Source organism: Lepisosteus platostomus, chromosome 24 (genome assembly GCF_059453375.1).
Source record: "Lepisosteus platostomus isolate fLepPlt1 chromosome 24, fLepPlt1.hap1, whole genome shotgun sequence".
NCBI lineage: Eukaryota > Metazoa > Chordata > Actinopteri > Semionotiformes > Lepisosteidae > Lepisosteus > Lepisosteus platostomus.
In genome coordinates, this window is record NC_142634.1 from 14,092,897 (window position 1) to 14,118,626 (window position 25,730).

At 40.6% G+C, this 25,730-nt stretch overlaps 1 protein-coding gene across 3 annotated transcripts in view; it reads left to right on the forward strand.

The window, feature by feature from the left end:
* The window catches only part of LOC148641747 (mediator of RNA polymerase II transcription subunit 13-like), a 91,205-nt gene that overhangs the window by 20,896 nt on the left and 44,579 nt on the right, over positions 1 to 25,730 (forward strand). The gene's annotated exons all lie outside the window — the stretch shown is intronic.

Consider the following 25,730-nt stretch of genomic DNA (forward strand, 5'->3'; position numbering starts at 1 on the left):
TGGCTTTTAAGATTACATAGAAGTATCTCTCTGATGCGACAGTAAATGTGTTTGAATAGGAGAAGGTTAATTCACTAAGCTTTTGAGCCTGTCTGTTCTGGTGATGGTGGTTTATTTCTACCCAACGAGAGAAGTTAAGAGTGTCTGAACAAGTTGCATTCAGACACAAGAATCTTACATAGGCCAGAAATTGGAGCAGTAAAATTAGATATTTTTTTTATAACTTTCCTATAGATCATAACCTAAACTTTGAAGAATTGCCATGTGTATACCTGTTATTCATTGTACTAGTACTTTAAACAACATTGCTAGCCAGACTTACCTATTTGCAACTTTGCTACTAAAGTGTGTAATGATTATGAGCTCAGGGTGAAAATCTGGAACTGTATAAAAGGCTTTCTTATCACAAGAAATATCCACCTGCTCAAGTAACAGAAATTGCCCCCCAGTGATTGAGTAATGGGTCAGCTGTTGTTTTTCCTCCACACCTCCTGGTAGCAGGATCTGAGACGACGGATTCAGAATGATCGAAGCAGCAGAAAATACACACAAAATAATAGGACCAGCACACAAGAAATCAGATGCTAAACTAATCACCAGGCTTGTTTTATTTGACTCTGCTGTAAGGTCTCTCAAACACTTGTCTCTGCCTGTCATTCTACAAGGTGCCTTTCTGTGAACATGCATTGTGAAGAGGAACTGACACCAGTACAGTATTGCTTCATGTCCGTGTGGGAAATGAAGAGTGAGTGAATATCTTCACATATTGTAACTTTCATAATTGGTGCCTCGTATGGAGAAAGGCCAAAGGAAAGTACTGATGTATAAGATGTTTGAGAGATGGTACTTCCCTTCTTTATGCTTTATGGCCGTACAAGTGGCCTGCTAGATGTCTTGCACTCTCAGACTAGCCATATTCCTGCAGCCCTTCATTTCGGGATGAATGAATAGAGGGTCACCCTTCTGCTGGATTAAGTATTACCCTGGCTGGTGCTGGGACGGGGTGCCTGACCCTTCACAGAACTACAGGCTGACAGGGGTCTTTATTTTGCTTGCGGGGGGGGGGGGGGGATGTCTCTATTCTCAGACAGAGTCTCCCGAAACCGCCCCAACCAGGGGAAGGGAGGGCTCCCGGACACTAAGACCTCCGCCCACACCCCCATTTCTGCACCCCTTTCTCAGAGAATTCTTAAAGGGACCTCCGTGGAACCCACATGGCTGAGAAAGGGAAGCAAAGGTCAGGAGTTTCAATAGAAAACAGAACAAAGACTCTCTTATATTGTTGGGAATAGTGGCCTATAGTACTGCTTATGCAGTTCTCCTTGTGGGCACTGGTAGTAAGAAAATAAGGTTGGGTGTCTTTGTAAATTAATGTCCTCAGCTAGGTTTTTTTTTTCTGTTTCTTAATAACACATTAAAAAATAAGAAAAATAAGAGGCTGGTCACCACGACATGAAGCGTGTTGCATTTTCAATATGGCTAATATGGCTAAAAACGTTTCCATCAATAGTGCCCAGCGAGGTAAAAGCCTTATTGTAATCTGGGGCCAGAAGACAGTCAAATTCATGTTCTTATTTTTTAACCATGACAGGAATATGTTCAACAAGCTTGCTAATGCAATCTTTGATGGAAAGACACTGTTGTTTTCAGATCTGGACTCTGATTGGTATGTATCCAAGGATCATGAACTGGAACCTAATGGACCATGATGGGGAATGCACTGTGCACATTTCCTTTGAAGCAGAGAGAAACGCAGCAATCCTGTGTTTAATTAACTATACGTTACTCCAATTACTTTGCCGTGGCTGGGACGTACAACATTATGTACTGCAGTATCCCCAGATTAGATTCATCCATGATCAGTAATCTTCTAATGATTAATACTACAAAGTGGAGCTTGCATACATCCCCTTAAGGTTACGTTCTTTTCTAGAAAGGTTGGCAATTGTAATCAAAATGAATTGGCTGTGTGGGTAACCATGACCACAACTGACTCTACGCACATTCATTGTGAGGTCTGTGATACGGGGTTTTCAGATCTAACATTATACCCCGGATCCCCTTTCAGCTGTTAACAGATTTCCGTAAGGATTCCCTTACAGAACCATGCAGGGATTTGTAGGGCATGAGGAAAAGTCTTTAATGGAGGTTCTCTAGGATGGTTTGTGTCTCATTTCTTTAATTCTCTGTCTTTCAGTGCAAGAGTTCACTTCTAAAGTGCTGTTTGAGGCCAAGCCATTGTTTCAGTGATCTCACTGCCATGCATCAGGGGCTAAATTTAAACCTTGAGATAGTCAATGGCTGAAAGCACAGCATAGAAAAACACACACACACACACCTCGCTCTCTTCTGTTTTCTTGCCTCCTTCTTGTTTGTGCTTTTTTTCTTTGGCTGATGATAAACTGATGATAAATTAATTTCTGCTTGAACGTGTGCCCACTGCGTCATCCAGGAGAGAAAGGGTATTATCAGTCGATCAATTCTTATTTATTTATAGAGGGCCTTGTTGTGGTGAGCATCATCTCGGAACATTACAGTGAGTCAAATGGTAACAGGGTGCAGTAAGATCTCTGAAGAAGGATTCGTAATAGAAATAAAAAGCTCTATTATGCAGTCACCAGCTGTCATAAAACATCAACCACACAAGCTAAAAAAATCAGAGATGCAGAACTCAAAACATTTTAAGTCTGGCTTCCTTACACACTCAAACATTCAGGGTTCTCCTTTTTCTGTTTATTTTGTTGCTGGTCAAATTGTTTTTACAGAAGTAATCAGTAGCGATCAAATCATTTACATTCTTCTTCAAAAACAAGGAGGTATATTTAGAGAGAGAGGAGTTGGTGTATGTTTACTATTTAATTCAAACCAGGTTTGTTTCTCTCTTTTTGTTGTAGCTCATGGATAAGAAAACAACTGCTGTACGTACAGGTCTCCATTTCTTGTATAGATAAGCCAAAAATCAGTACAAATAAGGGCTCTGATAAAAATTTAAATGATCACACAGATTGCTAATTTCATAACAGGCACTTTGACAATACACTGGAAATGCTTTACGTTGGACTACCAGCAGTTCAGTGCTAATTCAAGCTAAAGACTGAAATTACTTGTGCTCATATACAATTAATAGATTTCTCTTACAGCATTTTTGATTCAGTAAATGCACTGGCTCAAAATCAGCTAAGACTTAAAGAAAAGATTAAATACAGTATATATACTTCAGAATATAAAATATATGTTTAGAACCTTAAACGTGTAAAGGAACTGAGATTTTCTGATATCACTATCCAAAAAGACAGCTTGCCAGTGGAGAAATAAGTCTCAAGTAGAAAGAGGAAGTTGTAAGCGCATTTTGCAGTGCCAGGAAACAAGAGTCCCATTGCACAGCAGGTCGATCCATCTCAGGTCTGACAAGATGCAGTCCTGAGCACAGATTTTAATAAGGAAGCACAATTGGATTTATATTTCATCTTTGCCATAACTTTATGCCAGAAAGTGTTGTACCAGTTATTGTAACATTAGTTATCTATCTATACAGATTAACTTAAAATGATGATTATGCTTGAAATATCCAGTGTACCCAGAGGGCGGTGAAAGTTATATTTAGTTGTGGAAATCTGGTTAACTAGTGTTAAATGTTTTGCAATAGCTTAACTCTTATATTAACCGAAAACAAAAATGCTCCTACACAAGCAGAAACGTTGTTTTCAAGTTTGCCTTAGAGGTGAGATGACCTGCCGGTTCCCTGATGAAGGTTTTAAGAAAGTGGTCAGGAATGCGTTACTGGGAGGAAATTGATCACTGGCTGCCTCTGCGGCCGCAGGGCAGGGGATAACATTCCCACCAGCTGAAGGCAGCCTGTCCAACCAAATTGGAACGATAAGCCATCTGTGATCTCCTTGATAGCAGTCAACTGTTTTGGTTTGCTTTGGTCTCCATTTTTATTTTGGTCCATGCTGTTTTAGAATGCAGTTACCCTCTTAATGTTTGTGTGACTCAGCCTTCTTAAAAAATCCTGTCTATTGATTTAAGTTCATTTTCGCATCGATTCAGCGGCTTGCCTGAAACTGTTAAGATGTTGGCATGCTCACAGCGCTCTCTTGACTACAGGTACTTTAATTACTATGCGGTACGAAGAGGCTGACACAGGTTCTTTGCGTGTGATGTATGCAGGAAGTTTCCTTGCCCCATTCTCACCTATTTGAACTATTTTCAGTTACAACTCATGGAACGGAATGAGTAATTACTCTGACTTTTTTTAGCAGCTGTGCAGTGGAAAAAAAAAATGCTGATTACTTTCGTTAAAAATTTTATGACAGCTGTGCTTCCGTTTTGCTTTCTGAAAATGCAGTACGTGTAGGCTTCTCCTAGCATCGCTGCTGTGTTCCAGTTATGTAGGAGTTGGTGTGTTTCTGTTTGAGGCTAAGAATCGTATGGATGACTGTCAGCCTCGTGATACTGTGTGAAACCTCCTATGAGATTGACCTTTTTGTTGGTCATGACAATATTCTGAGGGCCCAGCCCGACAGCAACCAGCCTAGTGAAGTTTCACAGCTAAACATTCATGGAAGTGTTTTATTGGCTAGTTAAGACTGAAACCAATATCAACAACTCATCCAGACCATTTTGACCGCTATAACAGAAGCCAAACAGCTTATGCACCAACTCAGTATGTGAGTCTAGTTACTTCTGTCCATATGTGATGTCAGGTTTTCCAACACAGTGTTGCTAAATAAATATAGCTTGACTTAAACTGCACTGTAAATTCCTTCTTTTCCATGGTTTCATACTCATAATTTCTTTTGATTTTAATCATATTTAAGATGAAACTGCAACACCAAAAAAGTCTAGTACAGAAGACAGGATATGTACGAAAAAGTAAAGGAAATAAAAGGAAGCAGCCCATGATCTAATTCGAGGTGGGTTCTCAGAACTGCAAGAGGAAGCTGGCATAGTCCTTGACTGCCAGCGATTGGATACTCCTTTCCTGGACGCTAACTTCACGAGAATTTATGCGCTGATTAAATTTTGGAACAGCCTATTAGAAATTGGGTGTCGTTCACCAAAAGCAGGCTGAAGTGTGTAACAATCGAACAGCTTTGCAGCTGGTATAAAATGTTTCCATTGTCTTGAAGCTGGTTTACTGGCCAGCGTCTGAAAGAAGTAACAGCTCACGGGTCAGCTGCGGCCAAGAGCTCTTGATCAGTGGTAACCAATCATATCACATTTATATTAAGCCTCTTAGGAAAAGTGATTAATAAATCTGCGAAACGATGAGAAACTACTGACGTGGTGTTTGTTCTTTGCTGTGGGAGTATATCCAGACATAAACCTCCCTTTCTAGTGGTTCATAACTGCCTGTCTCACCATTCCGTCCTCGTACCATCTCACCTGTTCTGATTTTTTTTACTGTAACCAGGCGACAGATTTATTTATACCTTTAAATGCTGTGTGTAATCTTGACCTTTTTGTGTCATCTTTTGATGGTAGAATAACTTTTAAGGCATATTTAATTTTGTCTTTAACCTTATTTGCTTATGCTTATGTTCTGTTTGACTCTTACCTTACCCCTAGGTTGTTACGTTGTGAGCAAATCACCATGAAGTGCTTTGAGGTGGAAAAGATACCCTAATTTTTTTTTATCTGGATATTTTAAGGGAATAAGAATACTCCTAACCTTACTCCATTTAGGTTAGGCAGAGTATCTGCAAAGAGCAATAGTTATGAGTGGGGAACAAAAGACAACACAAAATCAAAACAAGTTTTGATGCTCATGTTTTGTTTTTGAAGAAAGTTAATACGTGTTTTGGGCTCTAGGAGTGTGGAATGGTATAACTCTGACCTTTTCTGAAGGGAGTGTGTGCTCTGTGTGAAGAGGCAGAAGACTGAAGGAGAGATTTTTTCCAGCTGTGCTGAAGGGAGTGTGTGGGCTTGTGAACTTCCTTTCTGCTAGGTTTCTGTTTTTTTTTAAAAAAAGGCCACACATGAAAAGAATGGGGGCTTGTGTTTGTGAGTGTGTGTGAGCGTGTGAGCGACAGAGAGACCATGTGAGCGTACGTCTTCACAGACGTTCTCCTCGTAAACTTGCCAGCGACAGAGAGACCATGTGAGCGTACGTCTTCACAGACGTTCTCCTCGTAAACTTGCCAGTCAGTTGTAGTGTGTGTGTGTCTGGTCTGCACCTACTTACAATACTGGATGTTCATCTTCAGTGTGTTTATTGAGTTACTGCTAATTATGCAGAAACTCGTTTATGGTATACTCTGTGAAGAGCAAAGATTGATGTTCAAAGACAAAGTAGTCCAGACAAAATGTGGAAGTGAAAATGTGTTTTCAGGCATACTCACTGCTTCTTAAAAATGAAAGAAAGTTTTTTTTTATTGTGGGGAACCTGATTAACATTTAGTTTGCCGCACTTTAGTCTCTTACTTTAGTTAGCCGTTTTAAAAAAATGAATACTGTCGCATTTTTCAAACTGAAAAATTCTAAAGAAAGTACTTCGTAGGCAATGTGATTTTTTTCTAAGACTAGCACAGTTTTGTCTCTGGAGCTAGGCTAGTTCAAGCACAATTTTAAATACAGTTCATGCTTGTTCACATAAATGCATTAAAAAATCATCATCATGCATCATAAGCAATTAATTTAAGTGACCTTAAAAAACAGCTCAATCACAAAGGGAATCAACAATCAACCAGAATTACAGTACCAAAGCTGAACAAACCTGTTTCACAAACCTCAAGTGGCCCTCATGTTCGTTATCTTTGAAAATGCATTAGCTCATGTCGAACTGCAGAGTGCTAAATCACTATATCTGGCTGATGTTTTCTTACATTGAGGTCCTGGGGCCTTCTCATGTAGACTTACCTCATGTGATAATCAAGAATAGTTTTCCATCAGGTTTGCAGGTTGATTAAGGCCGAAGGCTCACAGATTTATTATAGTCTGTTAAACACAGCACTAGCGGTAGATTGTCTATGCAAGTCTATAAAATCTATGAATATGAAACAAAATACAATCCTTTGTCAAATATTTAGATCCCAGCCATTTTCTTGAAATCTTGTCCCTGTAAATATATAAACAGATCAATAGCGACTTATCACTTTTAACTGCAACAAATTCCCAATCAGCAAAGCTTGCATCAAGAAAATTGCTGTTTTTTTCTAGCAGGTGCATGGAGATTTTCTTTTTGATTTAGTATTATCAATTATTGTTGTTATAAAAATGTGGTTTGTGTGGGTCCGAATGCCCCAGTATAGTGATAGGGGCACTCTACTGTATAAAAGGCACTGTCCTTTGGATGAGACATAAAACAGAGGTCCTGACTCTCCATGGTCATTAAAAATCTCAAGATTTGTCTTGTCAAGAGTGTTATTTGGCAAGAATAGGCCAGAATTCCCATTGCCCTTTACCAATCATGGCCTCCTAATAATCCCCATCTCTGAACTGACTTCATCACTCTGTTCTCCTCTCCACTGAGAGCTGGTGTGTGGTGAGCGTACTGGTGCACTGTGGCTGCCGTCAAATCACCCAGGTTGGGCTACATTGGTGGTGATGGAGGAGAGACCCCATTACCTGTAAAGCACTATACTTTATTATTATCTACTGTAAAATCACAAGCTAGTAGCAAAGCAACTACACATGCCCTGCCCCAGGGTGCTGATACTGTCTTGTGGGATTCTGAACTATTCCTCTCAAAGTGTCTGCTCAGTGCGCTCTAGGCCAAAGACGGTACATCTGCCTAATACCCTAACTCATCATTGATGGGACTCGATTCTTGTGATCTTGGGCATCCGGGATGTAGCTGTTCACATTCTTGTCTTGCAAGAAACCTCTTGTTGCACTAGCAACATTGTAGCCTGTCACTGACAGATTGTTTCTGGCTGTAACACCCTGCAGGATCACAGATATCTGGCTATGTACACCACCAAAGGGAAGCCACAGTGCCATTAGTCCAACCATCAATCCAATAGCACAAAGGTGCTGTTCTCTTGATAAGCACAGGAGCATATTGATTTCTTTCCAAGTTCTTCTTTCATCGGGTTCGACATTTAGTAGATTAAATCACTACTGTCCAGTCAAAAACATCAACTAATGAGATTATTCAGTGCTTATGCAGCAGAGGCACTTGAGTGTATCAAAATAATTTATTTCACATACAATATCTAACTCTAAATGTCTAAACACACATGCAAAACAGTTATTTTCCTTTGAGGTTCTGTAGATATACTTTTGCTAATACTGACACGTCTTTCAGCACTGCATGGGAACCCGTCCTCCATATCAAAGGTAAGAATCAGGAGAAATGGGCTAGATGATGGATAAGCTGAATGTTTTGAGAATAAAATCAGCACTTGCTTCTATTTATTGCAGATCTAATGACTCAGTGCTTTAAACAACTGTGAACAGAATCCCTGATACTCACATGTTATACTGACAGCACTCAGTTCTTAATCTTGCAGATAATGCAGCTATATCTATACTATGTACAGTTAAAATAGTCCAGTGTGGCCTGCTGTTGTATGACATCTAATAAAGTTATCAGGTGCTAGACCAGAGCAAAGTGAAAGTCCAGGGGAACTCAGACTCACTTGAGTGCTAGCTTAGTTCCTTGACTTAGTGCATTTAACTAAGTCAGAACAAAGACCATTTCTTTTCCTGTCTCAGGCCTGACTACACACCGGTGGTAAACTAAGCAGGCTGGTCCTGTGGGAGCAGGTATAGTAATACAGACGTTTCTTTTCGAGCATTGCAGCTCTCGGTAAGTGTGTGTTGTAGCTGGTGTCAGCCACAGCCCTCTCCTGCTTTTTCATTCCCCTGTAGCTTCAGTGGACCTGTAACTACCTGTCATGTGTCAGTGTGAAAAAGTGTTTTTTGGCAGGCTTTAAATCACACACCGTTTTCTCCATATGTGTGAGGTGGAGTAAGCTCTCTTACTGTGGCCACTGCAGGCTGCATACATCAAATACACCTTCATCAGAAGTCCAAAAGCAATTTTCATTGGTATATTGTCTCCATTTCAAGTGACTCCAGTAAGCATACAGTATGTGAGACACAAATGCTCTCACATCTGCGCACTTAGGTGGAAAAGAAAGACAATTTAAAATAAACATGCTGTAGGTATTTCCATCTTTTATTCTTAACAGCCCCTAAAGAAACCAGATGTTCTTTAATACACAGTTCAGGCAAAAAGGTAGAGATCAGGTCCTTTGAGGTCTGCAACAGTGCTTCTGTTGTAGTTTCGTTCTGCATTTAAGGAAGTCATACCAAAGGTTGTTAACAAATGGTGGTTAAAAAGAAAAAAGAGCTGAGCAGACAGAAGCAAGAAGCTTGGTTTTTGGGTATTGGCCCCAGGAAGGAGGCTGATACCTTACAGCGATTATAGTCACACAACAACACTTGCTGTCTCTCAGCCCAGTACAGTGGCTTTCACTTTCTCTCTTTGTTATGCAATGCTGGTGTGTGTGTGTGTTATTGGGGGGTGTGATAGCAATGCTTTTTCAGGAATCATTTTCCACCATTTTCAGCTGCTTCTAATTTAATGCTTCCATTTCTACTGCAATCACCGTTTTTATGCTTGCAGATCACTGGTATTCCCCGACGCTAGATGCTGGGAGATGAATACTCACATTATACTGTCATACCGACATACGGTACACTGTGAGTTGAATGGAAGGGTTTCAAAAACAACAGCAATAAAAAAGCCCTTTGCTGTTGTTCTGAAAGTTCAGGCATAGCATGGTATCAGCGTAATATGAGAACTGGGTGGGTCACGCCTCCTACCATTAAAATCCGTCCCCACACAATGCTGTTTATTATTTCAGGTGACTAATGCTTTCCACTGGTGCAAGTTGCTGCAATGTGGTGTGCAAGGCAACTACTGGGGCTCTGCAGAGCCCTGGACTTGCAGGAGAATCGAACTGGTTTGGTTTTTCCATGCATTCTGCTGGGGCAGTGGAGAAGGCTTGGCACATGACACTGGTTTTTTCTCTCTCTCCTGCTCTCTCCACATCGTGTTCCTCTCTTGCTGGCACAGACTCCAAGCTCAAATCCCTGAGCTGTTTCTCGACTCCACCTCCCGGAGAGGCACAGTGGCCCTGTTTGCCTCTTTAACCCCTCCTCGGATTTCCTTACATTAAGAGGTTCACACATTTTCATGGACGGGGATGGGGTGCAGGCAAGGGGTAGTCCCATGGGACTTCTAGAGCTTTTAAAAAGGGGGTGCCCCCTGTCAGCAGCCTCTGTTTTGAAATAGTTGCTGAAGCATGAAACAGCAGCTTTTGATTGGGACTGTTGGCTTTGAAATCACAAAGTGCAAGATATGCTCTTCAGCTATGCGGTTGAAAATAAAACCTGAATATCATGTTATGGACGTGTTTGCTCTCATTTTGGGGTGTAGGGGTGAAGTTGTCCTCTGACTCACTCATTACAGACAGAGCAGGTATATGGTGTTTTCTCTGAAAGCAGTCTGCGCAGTTAAACCTAAATTATGATGCAGCCTGTGCAGATTTCCTGGCAGTTGGGCTGTATTTTCTTACTCATTGAATGATACTACCTTTCCCGTGCCTCAGGTGTGAAGCTGTGTCGGTATGCTTCATTTCTTTCACTTGGAAACATGAAGAGCTGCCAGTTAAATGCCCTTGCATGGAAAGGTGAGCACTGTCCCCACTCCCTGCCTTAGCCCGGGCTCTGTAGACTCCCAGCTACACTTGGCAAAGATCTCCAGGCAGTAGGACTCACTTCAGAATCCAATGGAAATGAAAGGATAGTTGTAGCACATATACAGTAAGTGTTACTTAATGCTGTACATTAGAAAAGGTGTTAAACAGCAAGATGTCATGAGGATCTATAAAATTACCCACCTTCCTTCAACATGGTAAAGACAGAGCTGCTTCCTGTACCTCTGTATTTCAATTCTATATTTCATAGCAAAGGTGCTCAGAATGCTAAATAAATAAGCATGTGTCAGAAAACACAGTACTCAAAATCGACTAAAACTGGCTTATTTTCCGTCCTGCCCAAATTATGCCTTAACTAGTAATTTCTCAAGAGAAGCAAAGAAGCACCTTGCTTAGAAAGATGGGGCTTATGCAGGAATGCAGAATGGAAAGTCTGCTGTGAACTGCAATCTTACTGTGTAAAGTGCAGAAAAGTAAACCGATGTGTTTGAACTCTGGTCGATATCTTAAGGCTGACCTTTAAGATTGCACAATAGTGAAACAATACATGTTGAACATTAATTCTGCTCTTGCACACTAGACAGCTTTAAAAAAATTGCCTCAGCAGTATGAAACTCTGAATCGTGCCTAAGTGTTTTTCCAAAATTGGATTGCTGAAAAAAATAAAAATCTGATAATCCAGTGTCAAACACATAATAAATGTAGTGATTAATTATTGGTTCTGTCCAACAACAAGGACCATTTTTAATGTGCTTAATGCCATAATTGCCACTAATTAAAAGAAGATAGCGTTAATGTGAGGACATGATCTGCCAGGATTTATGCATTTGCAAAAAACAAAAAATGGTCTGATTTTTGTTCCAGGGTAAAATTTACTCCAGATTTTCTGAGAGTAATTGTAAAAAATGTGAAATTGGAAGGCTGGATTGTATTTGAGGACAAGAAAGGGGAAGTGTTTGTTTTATAGTAGAATATGAATACATACTGTATTAAATGTCATAGTTTATTTGAAGCCGTTTTAGTGATTTTTGTTGAAATTGAACTGATGAATGTTGTAGTACACAAAATTGTCATAACTACAGGATAATAAAATAATTAGAATTAGAAACACATCCCAGTTATGTATTAAGTACAAATATACAATCAGAAAATATGAAAATAAAGGTATAAATATACTGTAGCATAAAAAAATTGAAATTCCATTCCTTAAATCCTGCGTCTGGCCAACTATTCAATTCTGCTATGCCTTTGAAAGTTCTTTTATTATAAAATGGATTGTTGGAGTGTGGAACATGTGCCCCAGTCATGTCGCTGAAACTTTAAACCTGGATCCTTTCATGAAAATGCTGGATGAGATCCTTGGATCAATTAACTACTAACTGCCAAAAGGACTAGAATCCAAATGGCCTTATGTTCTTATGTTCTTAAGTTTTATTTTGGGGCCATTCATATTATTAGAAGAGCATATCTAAACCTTCCCATGACATAAAAGATAATTGTTTAGGAATGAGCCCTCTGGACACAGAAGTGTTAATATCCCAAAGGGCTAGGTTTGGTAGTCTGGGGAATCCAGGAGCAGGAGGATGATAAGAGCTCCATAGAAGGGGAAGTGTTTGTTTAGTTTGGTGAAAGCGTCTATAAAGACTAGTCAAGTGAAAACTCATGTGGGCTCTTTCAGCTGAAGTGGAGCTAAGAAGAGGATAAGTCTCACAGTATTGCAAGTGGAAACAAGTTTCTTTTGACATTTTTGCACGTAGCTGAAAGTCTTCATGGTGCATGATTTTGATTACTAAGAACACTTTATTTGGCTGTCAATTGTATCCAAATCAACTTACATTTCTACCCATTTGTGAAGGTGGGAATTTTATTGGGTGGGTATTTACAGGAAGACAGAAGATGATGTGTTGTTTCAGTAAGGTGAGACAGTAGGTGATGAGCAGTTTCATCCTATGTCTAGAGACATTTTGCTATAACTTTGATCTTCCTTTATCACTCTAAACTAGCCCTTTGTGAGTTGTTTCCAGTGTGACTTTAGCACATAAAGTGTCATCTGAATAAACAGAGAAACTCGAATGATCAGAAGCAGGTACTAAGCTAAAATTTGAAAGTCATGCACATATCCAGTTCTTTTCACTTCTTAGCACAAATTTAGTTTAGAAGATAATGCAAAATGTGAAAAACATCTGATTGAGGTAGTGACACAGTACTTCGTTTCTCCTTCTTTGAAGAAGGCAATTGCTCATGTTTTTTTTTGCTTTTTGCAGACAGGTGTTTCATGAAAATCTTTTAAGCTAATTGAAGAAATATCACTTTTACAGTTAATAGGTATTACGTCATTAGGAACAGATTGTAGATTGCTTAATGACACTTGATTACAGCAGTAAATTAACTACACTGGCAACAGATAAACACTAAAAGTGAAGAGCTTTACACATAATAGATGTACAGTACCCAGATCAGAGAAAAATTCAGATGGTACAAACACTTCTTGAAACCCTTCAAAACTGGTGGTGTTCCTTCTAATTTCTAATCCCTCCTTTGTGTTTTCACAAAGAATTCCACTGCAAGGGCTCAGCTTCGTAATCAAATCAGGGAAATGTGGTTTTGAGTCAAGCTGACACGGTTTCTCAGCTGTAACATGACCCGCTTAGCTGTCTCTGTTCTGATTGAAGTTGTGCAGTTAAAACCACATGTGCAGAGGCCTGACAAGGCTGTGTTTTTGTCTTCCCTTGCCTTTCTGTACAGATTCACATTTGCATTCGGTCTCTCCTCCCTCTCCTTTTTTTTCTTTAGTCTTCATAGCTGTTGCGCACGAAAGAGGAATAGATTTAGCATTTTCAGCAGCGTGTCATGAAACTTTTCTCTTTTTACAGTCAAAGACTCTCTGTGCTACCTTTTAATTAAGAGGCTGAGCTCTCTCTCTTGAAAGCCTGTGATAGTCAGCAAGGAGAGGAAAAGGAGTGATTAATGATGTGAAAGTAAATCTAAAACCACTCCTTATGAACTGTGGCTCCATACAGCCATATAAGTATGCAACAGATTTACACAGGTACTTCACTGTCACTGGATGTGTGCTTCATTGATTTCCTGCTGTTTCTATAGGACCTGTCTGCTGTGCTTTAAACAACTACTGGGACTGCTTCTATAAAACTTTGGATTTACTGGTAGTTGAATTTTTATTGGCTTGCTTTTGATAAATTGATTATTCACAACATCCTGTTAGAAGTCACTCCTGTCAGTCTAAGAGTGACTTCTATTGTTGCATAAACACTAAATAACTTCACTAGTGAACAAGTTGAATGAGTGATGAGGTGGTTAAACCTGTCAATTGTCAAACCTGGTGACACACATGATTGAAAACAAAGGAACAAATATCGTCCACTTGTCAAGAGCTCTTTGTGCTATCACCAGGCTGTATGCTGGACTAAGTTAGTGCACTGTGTTTCTCACTATCTGGAGTGCTCTGGGTCAAGCAACTTCTAAGCTGGCAGGACAGACTGTCCATGAAACAGTGCAAAACTGACAGGTGCTGCAACCCCCCGACTGACTTAGTGCTCACCGGGCCTTTTCCAAAGCTCAAATTCCGAAGACCATCTCATCTCAGAAGATCCTTCTGCTTGTTTCTTTGGGACTAACATTCCCGTGTTTCTGCTGTGTCTCCCACCGATCACATTCTTTTTCATGTAAAACGTTTTTTATCTAAAGAAGTGGCTCTACTAAGACTATCCATATCATCCCTCTTTTCCTGTGAAACAGAAAACTAAAAATAAGGAAGGTATATGTGCATAAGCCACAGTATGTCGCCACAAAAAACTCGCAAGAGCACTTGAATGTTTTTTTAAAGCATACTGTAGTACTCTTACACAATTGCTTATGAAAGTGTAATAAACACAAGCGAGGAACTCACTGGAGGCTTCTGATCTAAGCTGCTGTTTTTTACCTGTGACTGTAGTGATTTGCTGGCACAGTTTTTGAAGTCCTTTCCAATAACTTCACAGACTAACAGTCTAGCTGTGTAGCTGCTGACCTATGGGGTGAGCAGCTGGAACCAACTTCTATGAACAGCATGTACCTTCAGAAAACAGATGGGCTCTCAAAGCTACTGCAGGACAAGGGAGAGTCGGCTCAGAGAATGATTGTTGTGCTTGTCAATTCTACTACAGTAAATAGCCGAAATCACTGCTTCTTAGAGCACACAGAGAACAAAGTGTTGGCAGGCGCACCACAGTGTTTCAGGTGAAAAGCGATCAAGGGGAAGAGATTTCTGGCAGGCTGAGGCTTTCTGTGTCATTCCCACAGTGCGACGGTGTGAGTGAGTGTGTTTGCACTGGTCTCAGCTGGGATGGAGGAGATAAACGGAACTGTCACGTTATGTAACAGTGCTGATAATACTCGGGCTTCTTCCTGCCCCAGACTTAGACTCTGAACGGTGAGGGGCTGGCGAGCTCCCAAGTCCTCTCTCTTTCCTTCCCTCTCTTGTCCCCTCCTGCTCCCCGACAGAGATCATCCAAGAGGAAGGCAGGTTCAGGAAACAAACCCTGTGAACAGCAGCAGAACCCCTTTTATTAAATGATGTATTATCCACTCAAATAATTTTAAAAGACGGTGAAATCCAGGAAGGGTTTGTAGTAGAGTAGTGGATGTTTTGGATCTGAAGTGGTGTTATGTTCACCACAAAGGGAGGTGGTATTTTCAAAAGAGGATTGTTCTTTGGGTGGAAACAGGAATTTCACTGCCTTTTAACAAGACGCTCTGCTTTATCCTCTTTCAAGTGACATTTCCTGTACAGTTTCCAGTGTTAGAACCAGAGCGACTTGGCTAAAGCACATTTCTGTTGTGTGTGTGTATATATATATGGTGATATTATGTAATGCTACTTTAGCCACAATGTCAATTTCAAATTTGAACAATTCACAGGTCATTTTTGTACCTTTTGCTCAGTGAAGTCTGAACAGCAGGTGTCCAAGAGTAACAGTGTGGAAAAAGTTAAATAGATCCAAGACAATCCATGCTTTTCAGTAAGTTTTTAATGCTGTCTATTTTTACTTCATTTTACCGTGTATTCATAAAGCATTGTGTCCAGATGTTTTTGTGACTAATGCTAAATGATCGTGTGAATCGTCCACCAAAGCAAAGAAAAAAAGACAACCAAAAAGCCCCAAATTCTATTATTTTTAATTAAGCTTAAATTCACAATACAGATCAGTGGAATTCGTCCAGGATCTGTCCATAAGTATTACTAGTTTAGGGGATGATAAGAGCTCTCGGTATGACAGGGGCATTGCTCTGCTTTGCATAGCATTGCAAACAGTATATGTACAGTAGTGTAAATCAAGCAGTCAATTCTACACATTTATTAAGCAGTTTTCTGAAAAAGATTGCAAATAGCAACTAAGTCTTCCATCCTTATCCGGGAGAGTAGACGTGATCGTGTCCCCAGTTTCTTTCTTCTTGCACACGTTCCTCCAGGGGCTCCCGCCCTTGACTTGGGGCCGCCACGACTGCTGAGTTTTGTTCTGCCCGAGCACTCAATTAAATAATTAATATATTAATAAACCTAATGACAGGTTTAATTTGACTTCTTCAATTGCATTCAGTTTCTGACCACGCAGGAGGTTGCCTTTTAACTATCATGTTTCTTAAGTGACTTAAACTCTCCGACCTTGCAGTCGAAGTGGGAAACTGGCATAGCTTGCAGCCCAACAGCCTGCTGGTTCAATTACGGTAAAGAGTAAAGAGCTCAGCCGCGATACGTACCGGCGGGAGTGGGGTTCCCCGGGACCAGGAGTGGGGAACCCTGCGCCGCTCTTAGGTGAGGTTGAAAACCAGATGGTTAGAGAAGAGGAAAAAGAGCACTCTGTGTCTGGCTCTTCTGCCTTTCCTCTCCCCTCATCATCATCATCCTTGCAGCAGGACTTGTGTTGTTCCTTCTTCCTTTTGGGGGCAAGGGGGGTGTCTCAGATAGCCTTGCGTCCATGACCAGGCTATGGTTCTTGGCACCAAAACTGGTAACGCCAGAAACCTACAGTACAGTACTTGTCCAAACTAGAAATAAAAAAATAACTTTGGATTAAGGCGAAATCTGAGCTGTACCAGAGCTCTGGGCTTTGCAATGCTTGTTTGCATGCTCAGTGCGCAATATGAAATTAGCTGCAGGCTTTACATGATCAGCCCAACTGTTGGAGTTCATTGTAGTGTATCAAAACCTATATGGCAGTATCCATTTTAATATAAACAAATCAACATTAGACCTCATAACAACATTTGAGTCTTGCGTCTGGTGGATAGTGTAGCCTACAGGCATTTCTAGAGAAGCCTGGTTTAAAAACATGCAATAATGCTGATAACTAGACGGATAAAAACATGTCTTTGAGGTATTACACAGTATATGCAATCGCGCACAGTATATACTGTATAATGGAGTGTTTTAACCCTTGAAGAAGTATGATACTCTTCTTTTTTTGCTCAGAGTTTTTGTAGTTGTTAATGTGAATCTGTTGTTGGGTGTTTTTTTTCTGTCCTGGCCACAGAAAGAGCTTCTGTATTTTTTTCTTCAGCCAAGGAAGAGGAAGCATGTGAGCCTTGCGCCACTCGGTGTCTCCTGGTAAACACCCAAGGCACAATCCCCTGTGACTCTGCATTTTTGTTTTCTGGAATAAGCATGTCAGATAACACCTAATTACAGTAGAAGCAAGAACTGAACACATACCATACATTAGGGCTAAAGAAATATAGCATAGTGAATACCAAGAATACAAGAAAAGCCAGGAATATACCTTTCTCTCAGTAGCACTATAGCTGGGCTGACTAGAGGTGAATTTTGACCTGCAAATGCTTTTTTCCATTTTTTCCAATTCCCGTTTTAATCTGGGAAGCATATCAGTCCACCATCAACAAACTAATGGTTGTGCTGATACGTAGTAAAAGACACTTTGTTAGAGACTCATTCTCTGGAATTCAATGCACTTCACTATACTTGGAAGTAGTATATGTGTAGTACAATTAAACTCTTTTGGCAGTGGTGATCCCAGTACTGTTTCATTCTCTTGGAAATGGGGTGCATCTGCTCTTTCTGTCCAGTTCTCTCTTCACTCAGCCATGTGGCAGAAGATGTTTAGTGGTTAAACTACTTGGGCTGTGAAGTCAGTCTGTTGCGCAATCTACCCATGAATCTGTCAGGCTTTGCAGTGAATCTATCAGATCAAGTCTGGCAGCAGAACTGTTTTAGGTTAATCAATCATTTGCATAGCAATCCAGCTGAGCCAGTTGATGTGTTGTGCCACAATAAGGCAATTGAATCAAGGTGATTGTTTTAAAAAAATCGGTTCCTCTCCAGCCTGCAAAATACAGAAATAAGTGAAACATGATTCACCAGCCAACTTCAGTTTGCCAGGACTGGGAAGTTTTATGCAACCTTGACTCACCAAGTAAACTATGCAGAGTTCATTGTTTAATTGATTCCAGATCTGTGTTTTCTTGGGGTCTTTGCACAAACTGCAGATCTGAGCATTGTAGCAGACTTGTCCGGAATTCCACTGCACAGACTTTGTCAACCCTCTTCAGGAGTGTAATGCTAAAACACTGGATTGCTGTGGTTTAGCCCACTGGGGTTTTTTTATTACTGCAAAGGTGTGATCACACACATTGGCAGAGACTGGCAGAGTTTACGAGCCTTGGGAGTCTTTCATAGTCTTAAGTCTCATACTCTGCCATTCAGTACCCACTCCTTTACAGCCAGTCGTGTTTCTAAGAGGAACAGTGCAATCTCAAAAGCAGTATAGAGAATCCGGCCAAGTGATCTTTACTGTTTTTAATATATGACACTTACATCATTGTATTAGCATTGCTTTTATTAAAAGATGGAATCAAGGGTTGCAAAGGATATTGAGTATGGCACGTTTTTGCGGCATTGACTACACCATACTTGTAAGCACTTCAAAAGTTCAAAAGGTAAGATTACACCACAAAAATGAGGCTAACTTATAGAATTTGTGGGAGAATACACCCTTATCATAAATGAAGGAGGCAAGTAAAGGGAAATGCAGGGGCAGCAGATGCATATTGGATGATATCTAGCTCGTTTTTTTTTTAATGAAAACGAAGGTCTAGGTCTGCTTCCCTAGGTGGTATAGTTCCCATCAGCAAAACCCACCAACATGCCCTCAGGCAGAGCAGAGGCCAGGCCAGGTATTAATGAGCTTTTGCCCTCGAGCAGTTTCTCCCCGCCTTGATCAGTTTTAAAGAATGGCTGATTGCTGGGGCATTGTGGGTGGTAACTGGCAGACGCTGGACAGTGCACATTCCTGAAAATGCTGGCACCCTGGCTCTAAACTGAGGGAGTGCACCGAATCTTCCCCCTGCCAAGTCTTCAGACAAGTGTGAGCACTAAATTTCAAAGCGATATCCTTGACAAGCAAGCACAGTTCAACACGCTAGATTTATTAACCCTAATAAATCAGCGAGCAGCATTGCTTTAAATACGGGATGCTGATTCCTTTGTCTGCTGCTGCAGATGGAGGATTTCTGCTTCCAGCTTTAGTCATCCAGAAAGACCTCATTAATTGGTTCATTTAAAAATCTTTGGCATGCTGTGACTTACATGTAAAGGTGTGAGTGTTATGCATACTATTACTTATATAATTGGTTATACAGTATATATGTTTTTTTTTAGCAATATAATAAGGCATATCTCTAGAGCCTGGAGCTGGGATCTGAATGAGAAGGGCTAGCAGCTACTCGAGACTCTCTCGCTGCTGACACAGTGTGCTGAGCCATCAAAAGGTGTCTGGAAAGCCGAAATGAAATCCCTTGTTAATTCCAGTTTGAAATTAAAAGCGAAGTGGCGGATTTCAAGGCTTGACGGATGCTGCTGTTGCCGCCGCCACCGCTGCTGTTGTTGCTGGACGAGCGCCAAGAGCCATTTTTCTGGGGAATTAAGCTGTTTGTTCTGTAGTGAATTGCAGGTTTGCATCTCATCAGTGCCGCGCTCTATACTTAACAGCCAGACAAAACAGTATCAGATGCAGTTCATTTACAATTTGTCTCCCCCTCCTCCCCCCCACTCCACATCGCTTGAATTACTGTGCAGAGGCAGGGCCAGAGTGGCACAGCTATGGCAAAGGTGAGGGGCTGGTTGCCAGTTGTCTCATGGCCAGGGAAAAGGCCAGGAATAGGAATGGTGCCTTTCATCAGTGCTGGATTACACACAGAAATGGCACTTTGATCTGTTGGCACTATCCCTTTGTAGGAGGTGATGGTTCGTGGCAGCATGATTGATGCACATCGCTCTACACAAGTTTGGATTCATTTACATTGCATGCTATTGATGATCCCAAAGCTGCTCCTAACAAGCGAGGAGGCTGACAATGGACAATTACTTGTTTTTTTTCCCCTAAAGTCCAAATGAAACACCAAGATAGGCAGAGACTGTGCTCCAAATTCACAAAGCTTCTGTATCATTGGATGCACACCTACTGCATTCTGACGGGCCTCCTGTGTTATATGTGCTGGCATGTGACTGTAGAGAATCATTTTCCGTAGCTTGAAGGGACAGCAGCTACTCACTCTGGGCAAGCTGTTGACTTGCATTACTAACCAGGAGATCATTATTAGCAACAGGAATCAATTGAACATGTCGTGGGTACCAATCAGGCAACGTGTGTATAAATTTCCTTCGTTCTCACAGTGGTACACAGACCAGAGCCTGATGTACAACAATATATCAGAATGCATCTATAATATTGTATATTTTATCAATAATTCTTATTATTATTTTGAATTAATATTAATATTATATTAATGCCCTCTACACAACTTCAGACTATTTATATTCTTTATTATTCTGTTACTGGTATGTTTAACCTCCATTCATCACTTTGTACTGTATGCCCCTGAGATCACTCTGGGGCTTGTCATGCTTTGGGGATGCAGTCTAAGGCCTCTGTGTGGTAAAAGCTTGCATTGTAGGCATCACGTCAATATTTCATCGTCGGGTGGTGTTTCCCATTCCCAGTCAGGCTGGTGACTGTGGCTTTTTGAAAATATTTGTTGCAGTGCTGTACTTGCAACATTTTTCACTATAAGAACTCAAATATTCTAAAATACATTATTTTGGGAATAATTTGGAGAGTGATATTCAGCCTGTTCTGCTTAACTGATAGCACTGAACAAAATCTCGTTAAACTGTTTCTTGAGCTATCCCAGTCAATCAATTTCTAGCAAACTAGGTAACTAGGCTAGTTAGATTTTTCCATTTGTGGACTTTTCCTGTATGTGTATAAAGAGTGCCTCTCTTTGTGAATATCGCATAGCCACAAATTCTTTGCTGACCTCCCTTTCGAGTTGCAAGATGTTTTTGTGTTTAGTATGTTCATCTGAAACAGAATATATTATTCTCAAGGGGGTGACACATTGACTGGAGAATTGGGGGATTTCTGCTTATCGTATTGAAGAGTGTGGGAAGGCACAAGTCCTGTTGTGCACCCACAGACAGGGTGAGGCTCTTTTTTTTCCCGTTCATTTCTCCTCATGGTTTGGTTCTGAATGTTTCTGGTGGCATCTGTTAACGCTCCTACATTTCGTTCTTTTGGGAGAGATTTGGTTTGGAGGAGGGCAAGGCTGTGTGGATGTTATCTTGATGTTTACCTTTAAAGAAACATAGCACACAATCCCCTCCACCTCCTTGTCCCTCACTCTTTTTGAAAGCCCTAAAAAAATGATTAGTCGTTTCTGCCAATTTTCCAGTTCCAGTCAGCATGAGCTCCTCCTACTGTTCAGTGGACCTCACTGCAACCTGTCTGGGAGCGCTGGATGACAATAAGAGGAGACTGGAGAGGCAGCGCTTTACTCCAAGGGCCATGACCCAGTTCTGTCACAGCTCATTTGCATTTGGGCTGCAATGCCAGCTTGTGAATGGCAGCTGAAAAGCACTTTCAAGCTACAGGCAGGCTGTATGTTCATGAAATCAGGGGGCCAAAGAGCCATAATCTCACACACAGAGTCTCTTGCCTCTCTGCTGCATCTCTCACACATATGCACACAGCCACTGGGTGTGCAAAGTTTTAATTGTTTTGCACCCTTTTTCTTCTATTTGCGACACTCCAGTAGAGGTCAATATTAAAAGCCTGTCTTTTCTGAAGTCATGCATATACAGATTCAGATCTATACAGCTAGGATGTCATTTTGTATTTCAAATATTAAACAATGTTGAAATTTGTCGGTTCATAATACTCCCTTACCATATATAAAGTTTTCTGTACTGGATTGGTCTTAAACCTTAATCTCCTTCACACTGCTTGTCATTATTGCCTTGTAAAATATGCACTTTCCCCTTTGTGATGTTATTTTGTTTTCTGGTTCATGTGGAGTTGTGGAAAACTGTTATTGAACTAAAACAAGAACATTCCACCTCACAAACCATTGTTTTAGGACCCAGATTTCTTTCTTCTAAGTTGCTTATCAGTTTGTGCTGCATAAGTGAGAAATCCTGGAATTTAAAGAAACAAATAACATGTTTTGCATTCCCGAAATAACCACTCACCAGCTTAAATATAATACAGAGGCTGGGCTGTTTTGATGAATAAGAATATCACTTTTTACCTTTCACCTATAAAAGATGGGTTCTTATATTAGTTTTCTAGGCAGCTTACCGGTTAGGTGTGTTAAACCAAATTTTCAGCTAAGATTTAAAACTCTAGGGGCATCTTGATTGTGATTATAAAAGTAGGATCATTTTTATGTTACAGATCATCTTCTTTGTTGGCTGCCTCCACTGTACTGAGCACATATAAAAATGATTCTATTTTTCCTTTAGGCAGTGAGGTGGGAGTGAAAGTGTCCATGTTGTTTTTTTATATTACAATTATTATCTTTGTCTGTAGAGTATAGCAGTAGACCATGTACAGTAAGTTGGACGTTAGGAGCTCCAGTCTTTCCACGATGTTGCACGAGGCATTGGAAATTGTATCTTTAACACTTCGACAGCTTCTGAATATTAAAGGTGGCCTCACAGGGTGTGAATAAAAAAAATGTCCATCATGAAAAATTATGATCCGGTTCAAGTTCTATTCTGACTGTGCAAAGTAACGGCAATGGATAGTTTGTGGTTGAGGTTCTGATGCCTCTCTCTGGAAGAACGTTTTGACACTGACACTCAGAAATGTGGGTGGGTTTACATTAGGTCATCCATATCTCCTGACCTGGATCATGAGATTCTTACTTGTTGGCATGTCAGAACAGTCCTGTAATCCCACATTCATCCACACACATGAATTGAATTACTGTATAAAAATCCCTTGACAAGGATGCTATTTTAGAGCAGAATAGACACTAAAACGAATTTACACCAATACTTCCCTGAGTTGTGCTCTGACTTCTCCCTACACACCTGACACTCTTCAGAGTCCACAGAATAATTCATATTGAATGTGTACTGTGACAAGTTTCCAGTGCTTAGGGCTGATTTACATACTAATTTGGTATGTTGTACACGAGTTATCAAAAATTATAACCACACGGTCAGATGAATTCAATCTCTCCTGCTAATTTTATTTGTGTTAGATATTGATATCTTATGCTACACTGGGCTTATCCCTAGGGGCAACAGTGCTAGTTACTGTAGGTGTGTGAATTCTGAGAATAAGAATGAAGCTTGATTTGGGAAGAGGAGAGAACAGGTTTCTGAAATACCTCTAAGGGAATTATTCTTGTATTGACCTAACTCTGGTGTGGAGTGAGCTCACCAGCAAATTTGCTATTGCTTGTATAATCATTTTCCATAAAGCCCTTTGAGGGGTGAGGCAGGGGCCTGTATTAAAAATTGCTTTATCCCAGTAGATGTGCTTTGTAAATGTTTGGTAGGGTGATAGCTCTATGAACTAATTTAATGTAGCCTGGTACCTGTGTAGTCCAGGCTTAGAAACCAGTTGACCCAAATTGTAAACTAAATAGCTGGAGAGGTGTTGGAAGATATGGAAAACAGAGAAGCAGCCTGGTGTGTAAAATGAATAGGCAGTAGCCTCAGACCTACACCTGTAGAACTGCTACATTATGAATTGTAGCCTGAGGGTCAGGCAGGCAGCTGAATCATTTCAGCTACACCTTTTAATGCTGCTAAAAGCAAGCACATGTTTTAGCAAATACAGCAGAATTCATACATCATAGCAGACAGTAATTGGAAATGCAGTAGAAAATAATACCCAAACTACCTCACGTTTAAAAACTGCAACACTGTTCCAAGGTCTAAGTCACCCCTAGTCCTACAGAACTGTTGTCAATGCCATTGTTTATGTTGAAGAAGTAAGTTAAACGTAAAAGCACATTAAAGAAGGCGTGGTGGGGTCCAGATAGAAGTATGAAGGGGTGTTTTTCCAAATTCGCTGTAGCTGGTTTTTAAAAGGGAATAGATGCAACCAGGAGCTGCACAGCTCTCCCTCAGTACAGTTCATGCCTCTGTGTCATAAATTGTCCTTCCCAAGGTGCATGTATTGACTCATCAAGGAGTTTTCCCGAAAAAAGTCTAAAGACTCCGACTGGCTTGTCTTGACCCGCTTTGCCACCAGCTGGGCCATCAAGCCTGTCTCCCATGCGCACTCAAGCAGAGGAATACAGCCATTGGGAACGTCTCACCTGGTTACTGATCAACCATCACGAACCATTTTGTTACAAGTTGCAGGAGCTGCTCTAAACAGAAGCATGACAGTGTGGCCGCATGTGCTTTTTCTGGTTTTAGTTTTCTTGTGCAGCGTCCGACCGTATGGAAGGGGTTGTGGTCGTTGCAACGATTCCCTTCGTGTGTTGGTGTCTGTGAGAGAGGATCAGTGAGGTCTCTAGGTTTATCAAGTTCTGGAACTTCACAGAGGCTCAGAAGAGGTGCCACTGTGTCATTCTGTGCTTTCCTGCTTTCTCAAAAACAGGAGAGCAAGCTTCCACACTGAAATATGCTGGGTGTAGGAGTGTCATCATGTACACATGGCTATTTAGGGTTTGCTACTTTCCCGAAGGAAGAACCTGTCCTCTAGTGTGGCTTGCACACAACTCTGCAGCAACACGCCATTAGCGACACCCTCATACTTGTCCACCCCAAGGCACGTGTGTCTAACCAGATTCTTGCCACTTTCTACCAGACTCCCAGCTTGTAAGTGGATAATTTACCTGGTCTATCTCTTGACACACCAGTCCGCTCGAATGGGTCAGTCACGGTTGCAGCCAGTGCCATCAAGTATTTCCTGCCACTTGTTTTCCCAAGCCTTTCAAAGTTTGATTAGCCTGGTTAGATTTTCTTTCACCCAAATTTAATGGGGTCAGGAAGAACTGAAGTGCCCAGCTTTTGCAAGCGCTCTGTAAAACAAAGAACTGAAATAACTTCACATGTAAGAAAGTAAAAAGCAAACTGCACCGAATAGAAAAGGCATGTGCTTAAGAACAAGTCACATTTTGCACATTAGTGAAGTGCCCTGGAAAACAATCAAGATTTGTGTCTAAGATAAGCATCAATTTGGTTTGCCTCTGTACTTCTTAGCTTGGAGCAAATACAGTATAATCGCATACCAATGGAATTACATAATATTCAGTTGACTGTTATGTTAACATTATAATCTGAAATCTGTATGCATCTTAGAAGACAAAGCCTTTATAAAGTTCCAACTCTTAAACGATTAAACCATTATTTTTTAAAAAACACAGTAGACAGCATGATCTTCAGATTCTGAGTAGCAATTATATCAGCCAAGAGATACATTTATTTGCTCAGCTGAGCCTAACTCACGAGTCAAATAAATTTTTTTCATGCTAACTGTTTTGAGTTAAAGGTTCTTCAAAGCTGAAGGGCTAAGTGCTGTAACAGGGGAAGGTAATTAGTTTCTTAAAAGACTGTCCATTTGAGAGGTTTAAATCTTTGTCACATATCAGTAGTTCACTTCACTGAGTGTATTATAAAAGCAATTTTAAATGGAATGGATTTCACTAGTTACTGTAAAAAATAATAATCTAAGTGCTAACATCAATAGCTAGTATGACTAATAAAATTACATTTAAAAGTTCCTCATTGACTGAACCATG